Here is an 18503-nt window from a genome sequence, read left to right as displayed (position 1 = left end):
GTAGATTTTGTAAGGTTCAGGCAAGGTGGGATCCAGGTGTGGAAGAACTGTGGGTAAAATCACGGAGAGAATTATCAGGGTTATTGTACTTACATTTGAGTAGTAAAGTACTAAAGTGACCCTTATTAATAGGACATGGTGATCTGTGCTTTGATGCAATTCATGAACAATAGAGATGGCTTTACTGTCACACACTTGCCTGTCCTTGGCCATCACTATATCACTACAGGTAAACTGAGCCAGCCTGGGTCATCTGTACACTGGTTCACCTGACCTGAAGAGTGTCATTATCACCAATTTATTATCTTCCAGTTTTAACCTTCTTGATCATCTCTGGTTACTGGGTGAATTATCTAACAAAAGAAATACACATTTGAGTTGACCACATGCTCTGTCTGCATGTGAAACTAGAACCACGCAAGCCTCATTGAAGATCCCTCCAAAGTGGCAAACCAGGTAAGGGGAAATGTGATCAGAGAGTTATTAGCAAAGCCACAACCTGTGAAACTCTCCACCCACTACTAGCGGATCCTGAAAGGAATCACATGGACAATCTGTGACTTGAAAGTCCAATGTCCCACATGTCCTAAACTCAGAATATTTTAAAGGTGTTCGACTGGAGTTAGCAAGGAGGTGAGACATGACTGTAATTTTATCTCTTAGCATGCTCTTTGACATCTGCCAGTCCAGGGTTTTTCGTTCTGCACACTTGTCATGACTTGTTGCCTGATTGAAAGGAGCACAAGTATCGTCTCCCACCATGATTCTTTCATCAGAGATCTGAATTGGAAAAAACTGATGTGGCAAAGCCCTTCTGTCTAGGGATGGATATCAGAACTCTGTATCCAGGGGATGGGTGACTTTGGTGGGCATAACTTGCCTAGCATGTGACCTTCTCCCACTACAAGAATAGCCAACATCCATCTCTCTCCTGTCTAGCCTAAGCTATGCAGTATAATAATGAATGGTTTCTCATGGATATGAAATAGATGTTTCCTCAGGCACACTCAATACATTTGTCACTGAATTCTTCTTGTTCTCGGGTCTGTAAGAACTGATTATGCATGTCAGATTTTTCCTCAATTCAACGGAGTTTAGCAAAACATTCAAAGGCAGTTTAGAAATGTCTTTCCTTAGACTTGGCGTCTCCATCATGCAGCAAATGACTAAGGTTTCCTAATAACTGTCTGCAGTCATGGTTATTAATCACTGCAGGGACAGGTTTTATGCCCGGGGACTCCTGCCCCTGGGCTGGTGAGTGGCTGGTGCTCATCGGGGCCCAATGGAAGGTGTCGGATGCTTCACTGTTGCATCTAAATACACCACTTGTCTCAATGACCGCAGACACTGGGTTGATGTGTGGTGCTTTCTGTATTCTCTGATGGTTTTAATATTTTCAAGTAAGAAAAAATGCACAAAAGATTTATAATTGCTGTTTGTGGTTGACTGTCATTTCCCACAGTATTTTTTTTCCCGTATTGAGTACATTATTTGAAAAATAAAATCACGAGTTGGACAGGAAACGTCATTACGGGAGACAAACTGTGTAAGGAAATTACCTGCTGTCTTCAAGGACACAATTGTCCCTTCTGACTCAAAAACCTGAAAACTTTCCTCAGGTGAAAAGGGTTGATTAGAGTGTGATAGTTAATGTATATGCCAGTCCGACTGGGCCCTGAGGTGCTCCTATCGAACATCATTTCTGAGTGTATCTGTCAGGATATTTGCCGACGAGATTAGTATATGAATTGGTGGACTCAGTGAAGTGCAATATTTCCCCTTCCCCAAAGCGTGCGGGCACCAACCAATCCACTGAGGGCCCGAATAGAACAAAAGGTGGAGAGACGATAATTTTTCCCCCTTGTTTATTTATTTTTTTCTGCCTCATTGCTTGACCTCAGACACCTCATCTCATCTCATCCTGCCATGAGACTGGGATTTGTACCATCAGTCCCCACCGGTTCTCAGGCCTTTGAGCTCAGACTGAATTACACCACCAGCTTGCCTGGGTCTCCAGATGGTCGGAGGCACATTGTGGGATATCTCATCTCCATAACTGTGTGAGCCAGGTCCTCATCGCCGCAGCACGAAACCCAAAACCTTCCGTCTCCCTGTGCATCCATCAGGGGACAACTGATATGACTGATAAAAGGAAGAGACTGGCCACTCAATGCCAGAAGACAAGAGGAGGCGATGGCAGATTCTACCTGACAGTCATCAATGGCAAACCGTCCAGGCCTTGCTGGTGAAATATGGGCATTGTCAGTGGATACGACACAGGGAGTCATGCCCACTTCAGGAAGGCTGAGCGGCTTCTCCACGCTTCTGACCTTTCTAGGGGAAACAGCCATCACTGCAGGCCAAGCTCTGGTCACTTGTCTTTGCCCAGCTGCCCACGTTGGTTCCTGGAGTGGGGGCTGAGGACGGCCACCAGGAGGTGGCTGTGCTAGACTTGACTGGGGCTGCTAGTTCCTCCCTTCTCCTCAGCCTCCTGCAGGCTACAAGCTGTTTCCACACTTGCAAGGAGGTTTCAGCATCAGTCAGGAGAGGAGGTGGTCAGACAGCGGCGGGGTCACAGGGGAACACAGAGCTGTCAGCCCAGGGACAAGGGACTGACCGATGAGCCGGGCCTCTGCAGTGACAAATGTCACAGCTGGGCAGTTTTTTTCTGAATTGAGGTGCCCCCGTTTGTCTGACTGATTCACCAGGGGGAAATACAACAGCCAGATTCTCAGGGCTCAATCTACTTGAAGAAACCTGAACTATACCATTGACAACATATAGAATTTATAGCCACAACCGGGGCTTTCTCTATCCAAACTTTAGTTCTAGTTTTCCTTTTGTTGATGAGTTCATTTACATTCAAATTTAGAAATGAAATGTATTTTAAAACTCCAAGTGCAGCTCCTACAGGAAATTTTCAAGCCCTATAACCTATCAGAATAACAAATGCGAAAGCCCACAGGAGTTAGGCGGGCAGCGTGGAAGCGTGGCTTGGCTTGTTGGCGCTGGAGCAAAGTTACCAGCCAAAACTCAGCTTCTCAGGGACACTCAGCCTCAGCCACCTACTGCCCATGGCAGCCAGAGCCGCCTGTCCCAAAGGTCACCGCCCCTAGGTGCTGACAGGCAGGGCTCCAGAGCCACACTGCAGCTGCTAATCCCAGCAGGGCCACTAACTAGCTGTGGGGTCTTGGCCCAGTCAGCTAAACTTATCAGGGTCTGTTTTCTGATTTGTAAAATAGGAAAACTAACAGTGTCGGCCTCATGATGAGTGTCGAGTCCAGGATTAAATACATTAATGAGAGAAATCTTTTAAAACAGGGGTAACACATTGGAAATGCTACATGGATGTTACCTACTGCTATGGCACATTTATTTTCATTTTTAAAAATACCTTAAAACATGAATTATTATGTGAAATCTCTTTAGATATGGGCAACTAATTGAAATATATTGAATTCATATATTCATATTTATATAGGATACATTTAATAGATAATAAATTCATATATACAATAGAGCTTGAAATATGTATGCATAATGTAAATATATGAAAATCTATTCAATACATTTAATATAGTATATGAATATAAATGCAGTATTTATGTCAATATACTCACATATTTGCATATATTTATATTTATTTGAACTTAAGATGCCCTGTATTTGCTATGGGCTGTGGGACACCTGCGAATAATCTCCAAAGAAAAATGCTCTTCTGTAACATGTGCTGAACCTGTGAGCAGGAGAGAACTAGCATCCACATTGTCCGTAGTAGAAAATGAACTGGTCTTCTTTGGAGACGAGCTCCGTTTCCAGAAGGAGAAGCCATGGTTTGCCCATGCTCTTCAACTCCTTCAGTACTGATTGTTCCAACATTGATAGCCTGCTCCAAAGTTTGTCCTACCATTGGCTAACCAGTGGCCAATCAGATACTCTCAATGGCACGAACCAAGATTGGGCTGTGGGCCCTGAACTGTGACGTCACAGAACCTGGGACCTGCACCCATACTAGGCTAGGACAAGGGGTAGAGGCAGAGAGAGAGAGAGAGGAGCCACCCTGAGAAGGAAGAGACCAGGTGGGCTCTGAGATAGGGAGACCCTTTCTATGTCGGTGCCTTGACATGTGGCACTTTGTGCTCCAGGATCGCCCCCAGAGGAACTGCTATCACTTTCAAATGACCTCGTCTTTTCTAGGGCCTTCCGAACTGATCATCTCTCCCTTCTGATACAAGACGGTCTTCCCTGGAAGACCACTGCACACCTTCTAGTAACACTGGGACCCTGGGTGAGTCACTTAACTTCTCTGGGTCTCAGTTTTGTCATCTGTAAAATGTCCAGAGCACCTCCCCAACTCGACAGAGCTATTCTCAGGATCAAAGGAGCAAACTCAGTTCATACATGAGATACTTGCCTTTTGCCTGGCCCTCAGTAGAAATCGTGTATCTTCTAATCAGCCACTTGCTTTTCCTGAACCTTTGCCAAGTAAAAGTCTGCCTCAGGACTCACAGGCTCCACACTTGTGTCCCATCGGAGTCTCTGACCAGGGAGAGCAGCCTTCAAAGTGCAAACAGGAAATTAGCCTCCAGCCACAGCTGTTCCTCCAAGTGCCATGCGGCATTCAGGCTCAGGCAGGCAGTGGGACTACAGATCCTTGTTTGTCCACTTTACTCGGTTTCCTTATCTGTAAGTGGGGATAACAATAGTAATCATGTGAGAGAGATACATATTATATATACCTCTCCCTATATTTGCTATGGGCTGTGGGACACCTGTGAGTGTGTATATATATATATATAATCACGTGAGATATTTATCTATATATCTTCTATCTATCTATACACACATACAACAAGATGAATATGAGATATGGAGATGAGACATCCCCAATGTGCCCCCAACCATATATACTTGTAAATATACAACAAGCATAATCATGTGAGATATATATACTATGTAATAATAGTAATAGTTAACATATATGATTGCTAACAATAGTTGTGAGAGATGTATATAATATATATAATCTCTCATGTAATTACTAATATATATGATATATATCTCTCTCACATAATTACTATTGTTATTAATCATATATATTAACTACTACTGTTAATATATATATTGAGAGAAAAATATATGGATTAAGTAATCCAATGTTCTAATGCCTCTAAAGTGCCTAGAGCCTGTCACGTAGTGTCGTATAAACATTAGCCATTAGTATTCTCTTATTGTATCCAGTCAGCAATTCAATAGTACTCACTGTGATTATTCTGAATTACAGATCTAATTTTCTGTTAAAAATCCTTCCGTGGCTCTCCATTTCTCTTAGTTGGCCTGGCCGCTGCCCACCTCTCCATCCTCATCTTATGTTAGATGCTCCTTCCCCAGCAGCCACACTGGCACGTTCAGTCTCTCTTTCAACCCTGGGCAGGTGGTCTCAGGCCCCTGCCTCCTGCCTTGTGGAGATGACTCTTGCTCATCCTGTGTTTCACAGCTCAGCGCTTACCTCCTCTGGGAAGGCTTCCTTGACCCCCTAAGTTTGAATTAGATGTTCCCCATCACCTTAGACTTACTTCCACCAGAGCACTTACAGCCTGTGCAGTAATTATTAGTTTGCACGCTGCCTCCTCACTAATCAGTAATTCCATCTGTTTGTGTGCTATACCTGAGTGGATGTAGCCTAATCACCAGGAAACTTCTCACCCGACAAGCAAATGGTGTTTCTAGGATGGGTTCATTGACTCCAGTCAGAGCTCTGGAAAGGCTTCTCTGCGATCCTTTTGGTCTTCCCTCATTGGCAGAAGGTGGCTGCCAAGGCTCCAAGTATTTGGTCCTCACAAAATCACCTGAAAGTGGAGCAAAGGGAGGGAGGGGTTTTCTTCACACTTCTCCAGCTTAAAAGAGCTGGAGGGAGAGGAGGGGGAGCAGGGTGTGGAACTTCCTGGAGACTGCTCAGTTCTCAAGAGTCTAGAACTTCCTGAAACACAATGGTGTAAATACTCTCCAAAACCTCTTCCAGGATGCGGTGACTTTACCCCTAGTGAATTTCATATGCTGCTACATCTATCAATGTTCTGCTATTTTATATGAAGTTGTTAGTGGGAAATGCAGATATTTACATACTGAAGATAAAAGTATGAGGCGTAGTTATCAAAAACCTTTGCTTTTTAATAGATAAATAAGGGAAACCAGGAGATTGTGCAGTTCTGTTGGGCTCCGGATCCCACTTGAGCTTTCCCCAGCATTGGGAGTGTCTCTCCTGGATTTTTAGCTATCATAGGTGTTATTGGCCTACCTCCTATCATTGCCAGGTAGGGCTGGGGCTGAGATTTCTGCCTGTAGTGTTTTCTGGACACCTTCTTGCTTCCTGAAGGGACCAGAGGGTTCAGCCATGGCAGAGACACTTTCTGGCCTGACAAATCAGGATGAGGACTAAAACTACAGAGAAGAACGAAGCCTCCCTGTTGGCTCCTGCTACTCAAAATCTTCTATCATTTTAAAAATTGTTTTCATAGGTTTTTGGGGAACAGGTGTTATTTGGTACATGAGTAAGCTCTTTAGTGGTGATTTGTGAGATTTTGGTGCACCCATCACCCAAGCGGTATACACTGAACCCAATTGGTCATCTTTTATCCCTCACCCCCTTCCCACCCTTTCCCCCTGAGTCCCCAAAGTCCATCATGTCATTCTTACGCTTTTGCATACTCCTAGCTTAGCTACCACTTATAAGTGAGAACAAATGATGTTTGGTTTTCCATTCTTGAGTTACTTCACTTAGAATGATAGTCTCCAATCTCATCCAGGTAGATGTAAATGCCATTAATTTATTCTTTTTCTGTGGCTGAGTTGTATTCCATCACATATATATTATATATTATAGACACACACACAAAACAGTTTCTTTATCCACTCGTTGATTGATGGGCATTTGGGTTGGTTTCACATTTTTGCAATCGTGAATTGTACTGCCATAAACATGCCTGAGCAAGTATCTTTTTCATAGAATAACTTCTAAACAGCAAATCTTCTAATTTCGGATTAATGAGTTTCAGTTTCTCCTGCTTTGTTTTTGAGGATGGGGAGATAGATAAAAAAGCTTAGTTTCTGTTCCACCAAATTCTACCCTTTTTCCTAAATGACCAGGAGAGTGAAGCAAATGACCTGCTAATAACCTCCACTTTGGTGGAAAAAAAATTGTGTGGCTGAAGACTAATAATGATAGTAAATTAATAATTGAATAAAATGTCACATGTGCTCTATGAGAAAAAAATATCTGTGGTCACATGTTGAACCAATTTTATGCATGGCTGCTCACCCTATATAATTGTATCTAACTACTTATTATGAAACTTTTCAAATATGCAGAAAAATTGAAATAAGTTTTTAGTGAAGACCCATATACCTACCAGCACCTAATTTCTACTGTTAACATTTTATTCTTCTTTCTTTATTCTATATCTTTTCATTTCTGTCAAAGGATGATGACTTGATACCTGAGATTATGTGGTGAATCCTATCAATCTTTCCTCCGTTTTGATTTGAGACTTTTGTGTGTGTTTTTTTTTTTTTTTTGGGGGAGTCTCTCTTTGTCACCTGACTGGAGTGCAATGGTGTGATCTTGGCTCACCGCAACCTCTGCCTCCTGGGTTCAAGCGATTCTCCTGCCTCAGCCTCCAGAGTAGCTGGGACTACAGGCACCTGCCACCAAGCCCAGCTAATTTTTAGTAGGGATGGGGTTTCACCATGTTGGCCAGGAAGGTCTCTCTCTCTTGACCTTGTGATCTGCCTACCTTAGCCTCCCAAAGTGCTGGGAGTGAGCTACCAAGTACAGGTGTGAGCTACCAAGCCTGACCTTTGGCTAAATCTGTCCCTGTGCTCCTCTTGTACTTTTATCATTTTGCATTTTACGTTTAATTTTTAATCCAGTAGAAATTATATTTATATAAGGAATGAGAAAAATCTCCAACTTTTATTTGTTTGTTTTTCTTCCCAAATTGCTAACTAGTCATTCTGCTTCTGATTCCAATTTAGGGCTTTGGACTTGCCCTAGAATTTCTTTGTGTCCACTCCTTTTTGGCTCCTGTCTCCTCCATGTGTCTCCATAGCTGGATGCCCTAGGCCCATGTGCTCAAATGAAAGACACATCACAGCTCTGCAAAAGGCACTGGAAGGGACCAGATGTGCAACTGCAGAACTAATGCTGGAGGCAGCAGTAGCTGCTGAGAAAATTAAATCTCTCCTCTGGGATGCAGAAGGGAGAGACCCAGGATGTGAGAACAATAAAATCTGTTCACACAGCTCAGGGGCTTCTCAGATCCCACCCTACCTGTGGTGCTTAGCTTGTATTCAGCTTCAGCCCTGGCTATGCTCCAGGACTCCTGGGCAGCCATGTCCCTGGTACTATTCCAGGCCTCACTGGGCTGAGTTGCCTGTTTCCTTCTCATCTGTTAAAACCATAGGCTTAGAATTTAGGATGGCACTGGGGGAGGGGAACTAACCTCTCTTAGGAGAAAAAAATAGGGTCTAAAATACAGCTTTTCAGGGAGAGAGACTGGCCATAATGAGAAAGAAAGAAAGAGAGAAAGGGAGGGGGAGCGCATACAGTGGTGTCCGTGAAAACCTGGGTTCTGAACCATGACAATGTTCATAGGTGTTATAGGATCCAGGGTGTGATAACCTCTCTGAATTTTGGGTCCCCACCTATAAATGATGATGTAATTCTTCTTACCTCTAAGGGTTTTGAAGGATTGAGACAATCCATGCAAACTGCTTCACTCAATAACTAGCAATAGTAGTCACTCAAAAATTAATATTTACACACACACATACACATGTACACATATGCACATGCACACGTACAAGGAAAACATAAGGAAATTCTGGCTACTGCAGGACCCTGACAGGGATCCTTCATTCTCCTCGTAGACAGATTCAAACTTGAACATGTCAAAATACTGAGCCCCATCAAATGACTTTCTCAGGCACTGACTTGAGCTGTCAGGGTATCTTGTGGTCCAGAAACTAAATGAACACAGCAGGAAAGGCAGAGGAACATGGCTGAGTGAGTCTGACTCTTTCATCCCTCCATCCTGGAAGTCTAAAAACATCAAGGCCTCTTTGGTCTTTGTACCACAAGATGTCAACAATGAAGATGACAGACCTGGTGACAGCAGAGGAGGAAATGGGGGAGCAGAGCCCCCAGGTCAGAAAGACCCTGGAGGGCAGTCTCTCTAATGAGGATTTTTATGATTTTTCTCTGTCTCTCCACCCAAATCTCATCTCAAATTGTAATCTCTATGTGTCAAGAGCAGGACCAGGTGGGAGACGATCAGATCATGGGGGTGGTTTCTCCATGTGGTTCTCATGATAGTGAGTGACTTCTTACAAAATCTGATGGTTTTGTAAGTGTTTGGCAGTTTCTCCTTTGATCTCTCTCTGTCTCTCTCCTGCCACCTTGTGAAGAAGGTGCTTGCTTCCACTTTACCTTCTCCCATGATTGTAACTTTCCCGTGGCCTTCCCAGCAATGCGGGATTGTGGGTCAAGTAAACCTCTTTCCTTTATAAATTACCCAGTTTGGGGTATTTTATAGCAGTGTGAAAACAAGTAATATAACGGGTATCAAGAGTGTGGTGCTGCCATAAAGATAACCTGAAAACGTGGAGGCCACTTTGGAACAAGCAGGTGTTGGAACAGTTTGGAGGGCTCAGAAAAAGACAGGAGGACGTGGGAAAGTTTGGAACTTCCTGGAGACTTGTTAAATGGTTTTGACCAAAATGCTGTTAGTGATATGAACAATGAAGTCCAGGCTGAGGTGGTATCAGATGGAGATGAGGAACTTATGTTTACAAGGGAAGCAGAGCATAAAAGTTTGGAAAATTTGCAGCCTGATGATGCAGTAGAAAAGAAAACCCCATTTTCTGGGGAGAAATTCAAGCCAGCTGCAAAAATTTGCAAAAGTAACAAGGAGCTGAATGTTAATCACCAAGACATGGAGGAAAATGTCTCCAAGGCATGTCAGAGATCTTCAAGGCAACCCCTTCTATCACAGGCCTGGAGGCATAGGATGGGAAAATGCTTTAGTGGGCCTAGAGGATGTAAGGAATGCCTAGAGGATGTATGGAAATGCCTGGATGTCCTTGCAGAAGTCTGCTGCAGGGGTGGAGCCCTCATGGAGAATCTCTGCTAGGGTAGTACAAAAGGGAAATGTGGGGTTGGAGCCCCAGCACAGAATCCTCACTGGGGCACTGCCTAATGGAGCTGTGAGAAGAGAGCCACTGTCCTCCAGCCCCCAGAGTGGTAGATGCACTGACAGATTGCACTGTGCACCTGGAAAAGGCATTCAATGCCAGCCTGTAAAGGAGCTGCCCAAGGCTGTGGGGGCCACACGTTGCATCAGTGTGCTCCAGATGTGAGACATGGAGTCAAAGGATATCATTTTGGAGCTTTAAGATTGAATGACTGCCCTGCTGGATTTCTGATTTCATGGGGCCTGTAGCCCCTTTGTTTTGGCCAATTTCTCCTATTTGGAAGGCGAGCATTTATGCAATGCCTGTACCCCCATTGTATCTTGGAAGTAAGTAACTTGCTTTCGATTTTACAGGCATATAGGCAAAAGGCTCATGCCTTGTCTCAGGTGAGACTTTGGACTTTGACTTTTGAGTTAATGGTGAAATGAATTAAGACTTTCAGGGACTGTTGGGAAGGCATGATTGGTTTTGAAATGTAAAAAGGACAGGAGATTTGGGAGGGGCTAGGGGCAGAATGATATGGTTTGGCTCTGTGTCCCTACTGAAGTCTCATCTCAAATTGTAATCCCCATGTGTCAAAGGAGGGACCTGGTGGGAGGTGATTGGATCATGGGGGGTGGTTTCCGCCATCTGTTTCTCATGATAGTGAGTGAGTTCTCACGAGACCTGATGGTTCTATAAATGTTTGGAAGTTCCTCCTTCACCCTCTCTTTTTCCTGCTGCCTTGTGAAGAAGATGCCTGCTTCCCCTTTGTCTTCTGCCATGATTGCAAGTTTCCTAGGGCATCCCCAGCAATGTGGAACTGTGAGTCAATTAAACCTCTTTCCTTTATAAATTATGAAGTCTGGGGTATTCCTTTATAGCAGTGTGAAAATGGACTAATACAAGTCCCCCACCCAGCCCCACTCAGAACCACTGTATTTTCAAAGGGCAGGGGACACTGGGGCCAATCCTTCTTATCCCACAAGTTTAGAAATGTTTAATTGGTAGGACCCAGAGCTGAGCACTAATAATGAGAGTCTGGTGAGATTATTCTTCTTAAAGAGCAGAGCTGCATTTCTGGTGTAGCTTCTGCCTGATACAGATTGGGGAAGTTCATTCGTGAGTCTCTTTCATGAGTAGATAGCAACAGACCCACATTTCTTTTGGTACCAATTAAATAACTTCATTCAAACAGCAAACATGGTAATAGAAATGAATTCAATAATTCTGTGTTCTTTGACTTACAAGAAAGATAAATTTGAAAAGAACAAAACAAAACCAGAACTCAACGTTGAACAAATGCCACAATTTAAATGTTTTTTATGTCATAAAAGACAGTATGACCATAGAAATGTAAAGAGTCATTGGAAAGGAAAAAAGTAAGATGTCTCTGCTGCAGAATGAATCCAAATTACTGCAACAATACTGCTGGAAATTTGAGAATTAAGTGGAAAGGTTTGTATTTCTGTCTCTCAGCAGAGGACCATCAGTTCTTTCCTGTTTGCACCCTTGTATTAAAAAGACGATTGTCCCCAAAAGTTTCAGTGCCACTGCTTTAGCCCTGATAGAACAGCCACCTCAGGAGACAGAGCTGGCACATTCAAAGGTTAGGAGTGAGACAGAGTTTAGGGTGGTGGATGGGAGTCTGGGGATTAAGTCAGAGAACGTGTGTCAAGTTCAGGATCTGCCTATCAATAGTTATGTGAGAATGCAATTGGCTGATACTTATATAGAGTTTATTGTTCAAAAGTTACTCATACATTCATCCTCACTGCAGTCCTAGAGAGGTCAGGACCCCTGCTTGTCCTCTTGTAGCTCCTTGTGCATTTTATCTGTGGTGCATATTTCAGTATGTAATTTAATAGGTATGTGCTTGTTTGATTAATGTCTTTCTTCTCTAGTAGACTGTAACCACCACGACTGGATGGTCCAGGTTTGGTTTAGTTCTCCACTGGATATTCAGCACCTAGGGCAGTGCCTAACATATCATTAGGGGTTCAGCTATTTAATGAAGGGAAGCTCAGGGCTTTACATTGGAGAGATTGCTGAGCTGCACAAGGTAGGAACTCAATGAATGTTTGACTCTTAAATTCACAAATGAAGAGGGGGGCCTGGCTCAATGAAAATTTAAAATCCAAATGTCCTGTAATGTGTTTGGTGCTTAATAGGCAGCAGCTATAATAGAGTGCATAACCAAAGACAGAATGTTCACAGGCCTGGATGGAAATAATGCTGGTGGGTAGAGGGCATTTAAACACTCCTGAGCAGGTTGAGAATAATCGACTCACAGTGGTGGAGTGAACTCAAGTTGACGCACTTTTGTCCTCAGGAGAATCCCTAAATGGGGTCTGCAACCTGGGCAGAGTTGTGTGATATTTCCTCTTTCCTCTAAGAACAAATTGTTCAGAAGAAAGGAATTCCAAAGATTCTTCCACCTTTAATGAGAAATAATTGAGAAACTGGGAACTGTGTCCTGCTTTATATTCCAAATAAAGACAAGCACTTGTGATACGAATAACTGCAGGCAGAGGTTGAACTGGATTTCACCAGGCATGGAGGGTAATTGAATTTCACTTTGTGCTCACTATTTTTCCCTGGATAAATAATAAGAATATATCCTCCAATATTTCTTGGCTATGGGCTCCTATGAAAATTTTTCTATCACCTGATCCCAAATGCTGAATGAAAAACACCAGTTCTTGGACTCAAACAACTCAGATCAGGAAAGAATCACTTTCAGTCTTCAGGAAGAAGGTGAAGAATTGCAAAAAATATCTCAGCAATTTCTGGGCTTTATATTTGAAAAAGCAAAAATAATTGTGGCCCATGTACCAATTTGCAGTTACTTCCTCAGTCCGTAGGTGTCTAATTTGGGTCGACATGTTCCACAGTTAGAATTGCACATGGGATATCCGTCCTGTGAGGTCAGAACTGGAATAGTGGGAAAGGCCAAATATGAGTCACTTTAACTGCCCCCACACAGTCAAAGTCGCAAAACCAAAACAATATTACATCCTGAGGAGAGGGCTAGCAGAGATTCACTCCCCAGTTAAAGATCAATGAGTGCGGGGATCATGCCCACAATCATATTTTTGTTTATTTCACCAGTTTAGCCCCTCCAAAAAGCAGATGAAGCTTGGTCTGTGACTTTACACTATCTCAACTTCTGTCAAGCAGTAGCCCTGATCAGTCACTATCTCAGATGGGCTATTGTTATTAGAACAAATTATTAAAGCCTCAGGTCCATGGTATGTGTCTACTTATTTGGCCAACAATTTACATTTTAATCCCAGGAAAATCAGACACAATTCATATACAAATGGAATGCATTTCTTTACATCTTTGCTCCAATATTATGCTAATGCTCCCATCCTTACTCATGATGTATTCTAAAGAAATATGGACCATCTAGACATCCTGAAAATTAACATGTTGTTTCATTATGTTGATGACATCATGCTGATTGGTCAGGGCAAGCAACAGGTGATTGGTTTGCAGAAGTCTTTAATAAGACACGTATGTAAAAAAATAAGAAAGTCCGGGACCTGCCATTTCAATATGTTTTCAGGTGTCCAGTATTCAGGGTTTACAGGAACTCCACATTAAAAGACAAATTGCTGCACCTTGCATCCCCTGCAACAATGAAGTAAACATAATATCTGGTGGGACGCTCCAGGTTCTGGAGGCAGCACATTCCACACACAAAAACACTGCTGAGAACCATATATTTTAAGACACAGAAGTTGACTTGCTTTGGTCAGGAAAAAGCTCTGCAGCAGATGCAAGCGCTACTGTAGACAGCCTTGCCACTTGGGCCATATGATCCATTAGTCACTACAGTCACTATGATGTTAGAGATGTCAGGGGTGTATACACACACACACATACACACACACACAGAGACACACACATACACTTATATGTATTGTGGAGTTTATGGCAAATCACAATTGGGGTTTTAAAGCAAAGCCATGAAGTTCTACAACCAGGCCATACCATCCGTAGCAGAAATGTATGTGCTTTTCTTGTGTGAGTCCAATCCTGGCATATTACTCTTCTCCAGTAGAGATTAAACAGAGATGGACCAAGAGAGCACCAAATGACCATGCATCTGGAACTGTTAGTTATGAGCTATGTTCTATTGGACCCTCTTTTCCCAAGGTCAGGCAGGACCACAACATCCATCATAAAATGGAAATGGCACATATGAGATTAAGCCAGAACAAAACCAGAGGGACTGAGTACACTGTATGAGCAAGTAACCTAGCCATGCATGTCACCTGCCGTGGTTACACAAGAATCATTCCATCAGCTCACTCCCAGATCTTGGTTTTTAGATAGGTCAGCTAGGTATGTAGGCACAACTTAAAAATGGATGGGGGCTGCATTACACATATACTCGGTGGTGGGGTTGAAAGGCAGTGGTGAGGGTAAATCTTCGTCATTGTTAGAACTGGAATGAGTGTACCTGGCCATCCTCTTTGTATGCAAGTAGAATCCTGAGATGCGAATAGTTATAGATTCCTGAACAGTGGTCAATGACCTGGGTGGCTGGTCAGAGTCCCATAAGGAAAAGACTGGAAAGTCTGAGACAAAAAATCTGGGAAAGAGGTACATGGATGGGCATAACAGAGTTGGCATAAGCCGTGAAGCTGTTTCACACATTTATGTCACTATAAGTAATCTATGATTGAAGAATAAATCAACAATCCAGGAGACAAAATGATCCTGCCAGTTCACATGGCAAACCTTTGTCATTATCTACTCCAGAACTAGCATGGTAGATACACTGATTAGTCTTCATGGTGGCAAAGGTGGAAAGTATAGATGGGCCCAATAACATGGACTTTAACTCATAAAGTTCGTTCTCATTATTGCATCTCTAAACACCCAATCTGCTTGCAAGAGAGATCAAAATTGAGTTTAAATTACGACACACTGGTCCCAAGGAGAAGAGCCACTTTGTTCCAAGACGACTAAATTGGATCCCTTCCTTCCTGGAAAACCCAGTGACTAATCACAGCCTTAGATATATATTTCATAGACAGATTTGCTTTCCTGCCAGGGGCATCTCAGCCAGTACCACTATCTGTGTGCTTATAGGTGGCTTGATCCACAAGCATGAAATTTCATACAACATGGCATCCAACAGGAACCCACTACATAACAAGGAGGTTCATGAAAGGCCCCATAAACATAAGATCTAACAGCCACAAAACATATTGCATTGCGTGGAAGGATTGGAGAGCTTGAGAGAATTGGAATTACTTCCTAAGGCATGGTTGAAATACCAGATTGGGGTAATACTCTGTGAGGATAGATTACCATTTTTTAGAATGTAGTATATGCATTAAATCAGAGACCTCTATATGGTGTTGTGTAGCTAAGGGAAGACTAAGTTGATCCATAAAATCAGAGTAATAAAACAATGGCTCTATTTACCATCTTCCCAATGGCCCATTGGGAGAATGTTTGTCTCTCATTCCTGCCATTCTGAGTTGTGCACAGCTAAGGGTCCTGTCCCTGAATGGAGGCACTCTGTCCATGGGAAAAGCAAGGTTCCCCTTGAGCTACAGGTTATGGCAGGCACCTGGGCACCTTGGACCCCTTGTGAAGAGGTCAACAGATAAGGGGTCACCACAATGGCAGGCATAACTGACCCTGATTGAAAGGATATGAAAATGCTCTTACACAATGGGGGCAAGAGAAGAATGAGAAGAATATGCATGGAACTCACATGATCCACTTTGGTTCCTTCTTATATTCCTTTGTCTAATTATAATTGTGAGTGAACATGTATAGCAACCCCCTACTGAAAAGAATGTGATTACCAGCAGGTCAAACCCATCAGGGATGGTTAGGCTGCAGTATCAAGTCCACCAGCAAGATCTTCAGGGAAAACCCACGAGAGTGGGAGAATTTGTCATTTATACTGGAGGAGAGAGATGGTAAGAACCTCATGTGCTGCTAAGATCAACTGCAGCAACCAAGTCTGTAGGGTGTTCCATATACTCGCTCTTCTTATCTTCCCTTCAGGGAATAAGGCCCATGGGATGCACTGAGTAACTACTTCCTGATCATGTGCAGAAGAAGACCTGTGCAGCCCAAGGGGTGGACGCTGGTAGCCTTAGATTCCAGTGCTCACACCTCCCTTCACAAAAACCTGCTTCAAGGACCATAGATCTCCATCCTCCCACCCAAGGTATTTCCAAACACTAACCAAAAGTGGCAGTGGGGTAGTAGAGCCAGGACATTTCTGCCCAATGTGAACTCCCACTGGGCATTTTTGCCTGTGGACTCCTTATGTGCCTGGCTGGATTTCTTAGAGATCTGCAACAGTGTGAGTGTGAGTCTTCCTTCCCTCTCTCCACTTGCTGGAGTCACACCTGCCTCATAGTCTAAAGCCTCTCCTTGCATGTCCCTGTCTACTCTTCTCTTCATCCTTCACAAGCATTTCTCATAATAGACCTTTCATGTGTATAATGTCATCGTGGAATCTGCTTCTCAGTGGACATGAATTGGCAGAAATATTTATCAAATGGAGAATACATAAATAAATGAACAGACCAGTGTTTAAATCCTTATTTTGTCACATTATCGCATACTTGTACAGTGTATTTTGTCTCTTGTAATTTTGTTCTCCTCCTCTTTCTCCACTTTCTCCCCATTTTTTTTTCAAGGAAAGATGGCATTTTATTATTATTATTATTTTATTTATTTATTTATTATTATTATTGTACTTTAAGTTCTAGGGTACATGTGCATAACGTGCAGGTTTGTTACATGTGTATACTTGTGCCATGTTGGTGTGCTGCACCCATCAACTCGTCAGCACCCATCAACTCGTCATTTACATCAGGTATAACTCCCAATGCAATCCCTCCCCCTCCCTCCTCCCCATAATAGGCCCCAGTGTGTGATGTTCCCCTTCCTGAGTCCAAGTGATCTCATTGTTCAGTTCCCACCTATGAGTGAGAACATGCGGTGTTTGGTTGTCTGTTCTTGCGATAGTTTGCTGAGAATGATGGTTTCCAGCTGCATCCATGTCCCTACAAAGGATGCAAACTCATCCTTTTTTATGGCTGCATAGTATTCCATGGTGTATATGTGCCACATTTTCTTAATCCAGTCTGTCACTGATGGACATTTGGGTTGATTCCAAGTCTTTGCTATTGTGAATAGTGCCGCAATAAACATACGTGTGCATGTGTCTTTATAGCAGCATGATTTATAATCCTTTGGGTATATACCCAGTCTCTGTTTGAGGATTTCCTATTTTCCACTAAATTTATGGGCTTTGAGAGTGGCCCAACCCTCAAGTCTCTCAACCTTCTCCCCAAACCTAGGTGAATACGTGTCTCAGAGTCCAGGACTGAAAAGTACACTCTTGTCCTGACCCTCAACCACATAGAGTAGCGACCTTGGGAACCCTTCCCTCTCTATTGCTGCTTTCTCCTTTGGCCTCTCACCCTCTGAAACTAAGGGAAAAAAAGAAAATTAGGATAAATAAAGGTAAAAAGGGAAGAGTAGGAACTTCTGTTTAGTATTGAGCTAGTTCACAGGGCTCTTCTTGTCTTTACAGGAAAGATAGCTTCTAAAACTCTTTAATGTGATTTATAAGGTCTCTGCCTTTTCTAAATACAGCAGCAGCAGCAGCAGACCCAGTATGGGTAACAAGTAGGGCTCAGTGTGTCATTTGCTATTTTGCACCATGACAAGCTTGAACAGCTGTTCAGTGTGAAGAGCATCTCCACCCAACAAGGAGGTTTTCCAAAGGACAAAGGGAATTGTTCTGGCCTTGTGACTCATAGAGAGTAAATAGGGAGTAAGTGTCCAATTATGGTCAATTCAACATTACATTCTGGGACACTTTGTTATGCTTGAGTGCATCCCCTCTTTCTTAGAGAAAACAAGGGATGCACAGAGAAATTGCAGCCTAAATGGGAAGGTACTTAGAAAGGAAAGAGGAAGAAACCTCTTTTGCTCTTTGAGAAAGACATAAAATAAGTGAACCAGGGGTGCTTTTTATCTGTTGTTTTATCTCAGGTCTGCCTTTGAGTTGCACTCATACCTGTTTAGGTTTTATAGTCAAGAACGTAGAGTTAAATTAGGAAAAACAGCTTTTCTTGAGCTCGAGATTCCCTGAAGGAGGATCTGCATTTCACGTGGATGGTCAGGATACTAAGGTCTCTGAGCCTCTTGGTTCCTTCATCTGTATGATGGGTAATGGTAGCACCAACCTCAAAGGGTGCTCGTGGGGATCTCCTAAA

The 18503-nt window shown here is 43.0% G+C and overlaps 1 long non-coding RNA gene across 1 annotated transcript in view; it reads left to right on the top strand.

The window, feature by feature from the left end:
- Window positions 1-4008: 4008 nt before the first annotated feature.
- LOC112635343 overlaps window positions 4009-18503 on the top strand; it is a 35419-nt gene continuing 20924 nt past the window's right edge. Inside the window, exon 1 of the long non-coding RNA XR_003121897.1 lies at window positions 4009-4288. This is a non-coding gene — a long non-coding RNA (uncharacterized LOC112635343). The remainder of the gene's footprint in view (window positions 4289-18503) is intronic.

This window comes from Theropithecus gelada, chromosome 11, assembly GCF_003255815.1.
Source record: "Theropithecus gelada isolate Dixy chromosome 11, Tgel_1.0, whole genome shotgun sequence".
Classification (NCBI taxonomy): Eukaryota; Metazoa; Chordata; class Mammalia; order Primates; family Cercopithecidae; genus Theropithecus; species Theropithecus gelada.
This window is presented reverse-complemented; position numbering and strand designations above follow the sequence as displayed.